Here is a 4,885-nt window from a genome sequence, read left to right as displayed (position 1 = left end):
CTTTCCCTAGCTGTGGCAAGCCCTCCTTTGTTAATCATTTTTAGCCTTTTTTTGGACCAGGTTGAAGAAACTCCCCATTCCCTGAACACTGACTAGAGCAGAAAATGTACTGTGCAAAGTTATGTGCACCTTCTAGGGACAGACTCACTGTTCCATTTCTTTTCTTTCTTATTTTTGTTTGCTACCTACAGCTGGGACCTTGGGCCACACCTGCATACTATCTGATTTTTCTTCATTAGGCTAGATATTTCCTATAATCTGGACATGTTTTAGTTCTCTCTTCATCTGCCCTACCTTATTGTGTTCTGAAACATCACCCCATCCATCCAAAATGCTGTACTGCACCCCTTGCTACACTGGCCACATTGCACACAAAGGACTTGGAGAAATAATGTTTACAGTGCTTTACACCAGTGGAACCAGCCTTTGTGCTGATGCAAAAGGGAACAGACAATGCAATCCCTAGCACTAGCGTATTTTGCTAAAATCTGTTGTAGAATTACCTAGGTGCTGGGAGGGAATCAGAGGTAAAAATACTCCAGTGTAACATATACTGGTGTAGGCTTTCTCAATCTACTTCCATTCTCCTCAGTACAACTGTAATTACCTGCTCCTGCATTACCCAGTGGCAAGGTGCTGTAATATTGCCTACTGGTATCCTAGAATAGCTTCATACCTGTCTACCTGAATCCAAGTTTAATTTATACCACTATACAAAATGAACATATTTACACTTGTGTCATCTGTCCACAGTCACAGATTCACAACCTGTTCCTTGAAAATATGCGCTGGCTCCCTCTCTCCTATTGTATCATATTCAAATACCTAACCTCAGAAGCTCTGCTGTCTCCCAACACTCCCATGCTTGGGTCCTGTGCTCTGCTGAGATTTCTCCTTCTGATATTTCTTTTGTGTCCTTCCACACATACCTCCTTTCCTCTTTGCAGACCCTGTGTTGGGTCTTACACAGCAACTTCCTTTTAACCCCTCCTGCAAATATATTTCCTTCAGCTCTTCCCTCTTTGTGACCTATCTTCTTCATTCAGCATGATAAATATTGAATTATTTAAATAAATATTTAAACAACCCCCTCCCCAAAGACTTCTAGAATGCGATGGATACAAGTAAAATAGTAACCAGAATAAAACTCCTGTTCCTCATCCCAAACCTCTAATACCATCGCCATTTATATTTTGTCATGCCTTATCCAACCTAGATTGTAGGATCCTTGGGAAAGGGTCTTCCCTGATACCACGAGCATTGTATGACCATTAGGGCATGCGTAGACAAAATGGGGGTTTACTTCACCCTAAATTGAACTGGTGGGTTTTTAAAAATACCATTTCAATTTAGGGTGAAGTAAACCCCTGTGTTGTGTACACCTATGTCTTACCTGCCTCTCTGGTGGCGGGGAGGGCAGGGTAGCTGTCAGCAGTTGGAGCAGTCCCTGGGCTGTGGGGGTGGGGCTGGTGCTTCCCTCTGTGGCAGTGGCCGCCCCCCCTGAGGTGGCATCCACCCACAGGCACCCATCTCGGGCAGTCCCAGGGGACACTGCAGCTGTGGAGGGAAGGACTGGGTCCCAGCACACCTCATGCAGGCAGGCATGCTTCAGGGGGAAAAAAAAGAGAAAGATCAGGCTCAAGGCTTTTTTTTTCTTCAGTGGAGCCTGCCTTTCCGGACTGCTGCCAGGCTGCCTACACAGGCTGTCTGCACAGCCCCTGAGCCGCACGGAGCCCAGTGAACACACCTTCAGAGGTTTCATAGTTTCATAGTATAGTTTCATAAAGCTAGGGTCAGGAGGGACCTGAACAGATCATCTAGCCTGACCCCCTGCCAAAGGCAGGAATGAATGCTGGGTTTACAAGACCCCAGACAGGTGATCATCCAACCTCCTCTTGAATTTGCCCAAGGTAGGGGTGAGGATCACTTCCCTGGGAAGTTGGTTTCAGATTTTGGCCACCCTAACTGTAAAATATTGCCTTCTGGTCTCTAACCTAAACCTATTCTCCATCAGCTTATGACCATTGTTCCTTGTCACACCAGGTGGTGCTGGGGAGAAAAGGGCTCTGCCTATTTGCTGTTGATCTTCCCTGATGAGTTTGTAGGCAGCCACCAGGGCCCCCCTCAGCCTCCTCTTGCAGAGTCTGAACAGGTTCAGGTCCTTCAGTCTCTCCTCATAGGGCCTGTCCTGCTGCCCTCTCACCAAGCAGGTGGCCCTCCTCTGAACCCTCCCCAGGCTGGCCACATCCCTTTTGAAGGGTGGCACCCAGTACTGGACGCAGTACTCCCACTGCGTCCAGTACTGGGTGTTTTAGTTTGTTGTCCCCTAAAATCATTTAAGGCGCATTACACCGCAGAATGCGCTGCAGCAGCTGGAATTAATGCGCAATACACATCCAACACTTGCAAACACTAACACCATTAAAGCAGTACAAAAGCATTTAACCCACTTTGAAGTGTCGTGCACACATGCCCCACATTTCAGCTTCGGACTTCCTATGTCATCATTACTGGAAAGAAAGGATGTGGCTTGAACAGTAGGCTAGGATTCAGGAGGCCTAAATTCAGTCCCCAGTTCTGCCACAAATGCCCTTGCGCAAAATATTCAAACTTCTCTGTAAAATAGGGATAGCACTCCTTCCTTTCAATTTCTCACTCTGTGTCTGGTATATTTAGATGACTATAAATTCTTCAGAGCAAGGTGTCTCTCTCTCTCTCTCTCTCTCATGTATTTGTACAGTGCCTGGCATGATGAAGCCCTATTGTCAGCTGGGAGCCTCCTGGTACAATTGTAATACAATAAATACATATCTGGTTCTCATCAATGTATCAGATTATTGGAAAAGATAAAATGATTTCCTCTCTCTCCTTTGCAGGCTTTCTTTGGCCACCAAGACACACACACACACACACACACACACACACACACACACACACTGACCTTTGAAATATGAAAATAAAAGTGCTCTGAAATCAAGCTGGCGGGAACAGCAGTCTGACTGTCATCATTTGGAGCCTGAAACAAGTGGGGCTATAGTTTGCAAGCTGTCTTCATAATTAGTTGAAGCAGTTGTCACTCTGGCTCTGGTTTGTTCATTACACCCCAAACAAACAGCTGATATTTGTTAAAGCACATAAGTCACTGTTGGTGCAGTGCTCTACATTGTGGGAAACCCTGCAGCTGCAAGTCACATGTAGTTCATAGTATTTTTTTTTAATTTCCATTGTTTTATTTGCTTGCATGCATTCCCTTTATAGCAATGCCCTTTTCCTGAAGAAAAAGAATCACAGTAGGGTAAACATTAACTAACAAGAAAGCTGGATGGGCTTAAGGTTTATGACCCAAATCTGGTTCTCATTAAACAACTATTTTTCCAGGGGTAAGGAATTCTTAGTAATAAGAAAGTCATTGCTGGAATTCAGAGCTTCTGAAATTCAGAGAAACTGCTGCCTCCTAGTTCATTGTGTTCCATTTCTCAACAGATTGATTTGGAAATTATTTGACAGAATCAGTTTGAGATGGGTTAGGCCAATTTTTCAAAGCTGAAACTAGGGTTTCTTTGCTTTAGATCCTTTCTTTACCCTAAGGCTAGGGGCAGACATTCAAAAAGCCCAAGCCTAAATTGATTCAATCTTTGCAGGTTAGTCTAATCTTCAGAGAGTAAGTCAGTTTCCAAGCGGATAGACATTCCCTTAGCATTCAGGAAATGCAGGCACATGCCTTCAGTGGCTCAAGACAGAAGTTGGGGGGCACTAGAACAGTCACAGGGAAGCTGTGCTGAGGAGGGGGGCTGTGGCCAGGCCTCAGCAGATGGGCCCCAGCAGCTCCCTGACAGCCGGGAGCCATCCGGGCACACAGGGCTGCTTGGCCCCAGAGGAGAACTCTTCCCTTTCTCCCTCTCCCTCTGCTATGGGCCCAGGAGAGGGGACCTGTTCAGTGCTGGGGGGGCTCTTCTCCCTTCTCTGCCTCCCCACCCCTCCCCGCCACCATGAGGTGAGGCTGCCTGGCCCCATAAGGGAATTCTTCCCCCTGTCCATGCGATGCTGCCCAGCCCTAGAGTGGGGAGAGGCAGGGGGAGGCTCTGTTCCATGCTGGGGGGAACTCTTTCCTCCCCTTCTTCGTTCAGAGGGGCAATGGGAACACAGAGCTTAGCTGGGCAAGGTGTGGGTGTGAGGGTGGGAGCTGTAGGGATCCCCCACCCACTCCTCCAATGGCATGCAGCCCCTGCTGCCTGGCAGCAGCATCGGGTGGGGAGGTCAGGGTGCTTGTGCCCAGCGCAGGCACAGCTCCAGCCAGTGCTGTGTGGGAGGAAGGAGGAGAGCCTGTCTTATCTCCTAGGCTCTTCTCCCCACACCTGCAGCTCCAGCACTTACAGTGGGGGAAGCCCCACACTGGAGCATGCTGCCTCCCCAGCTCCCTGCTGTGCAGGTCCCCACACTCTGCCAGGAGTGGAGGGAGCTCCACCCCCTGCTTCCCAGTGGAGTCCAGCACAGGGCTTGCCCTCCATGAGTGTGAAGTGATAGGCAAGCAGCACAGAGCCCCTGCAATAGAGGCAGCCAGCTCTGTGCTGGAGGCAGGGAGCACAGCCCTGTGCAGCCTGCCCAGCTATTTCTATCCCTGGGGCTCCATGCCATGTGCCTGCAGCTCCATGCTTGCAAAGGGGCAGAGCTAGCCCTGCTCTGGAGCAGAGAGCTCCGCTCAGCCCACAGAGCATGCCAAGATGTTGGGGGAGTCTGGTTTAATTTAAACCAGCAAGGGATCTGGGACAGACATTACATAAACCGGTTTGAGCCAAATCAGTTAAGTCTGATACTACATTCAACCAGGTTTAGCTCAAACCCTTTTCCGCCATTTTGAAACTGGTTTATGTGCAATGAATGTCTG

General features: G+C 48.4%; 1 long non-coding RNA gene across 1 annotated transcript in view; it reads right to left on the bottom strand.

The window, feature by feature from the left end:
• LOC112550837 overlaps positions 1-3,145 on the bottom strand; it is a 39,283-nt gene extending 36,138 nt beyond the window's left edge. Inside the window, exon 1 of the long non-coding RNA XR_003094869.1 lies at positions 2,942-3,145. This is a non-coding gene — a long non-coding RNA (uncharacterized LOC112550837). The remainder of the gene's footprint in view (positions 1-2,941) is intronic.
• Positions 3,146-4,885: the final 1,740 nt, after the last annotated feature.

The sequence above is a fragment of the Alligator sinensis genome, unplaced genomic scaffold, assembly GCF_000455745.1.
Source record: "Alligator sinensis unplaced genomic scaffold, ASM45574v1 scaffold141_1, whole genome shotgun sequence".
NCBI lineage: Eukaryota > Metazoa > Chordata > Crocodylia > Alligatoridae > Alligator > Alligator sinensis.
The sequence above is the reverse complement of the archived record's forward strand: the minus strand, read 5'-3'. Positions and strand labels throughout refer to the sequence as shown.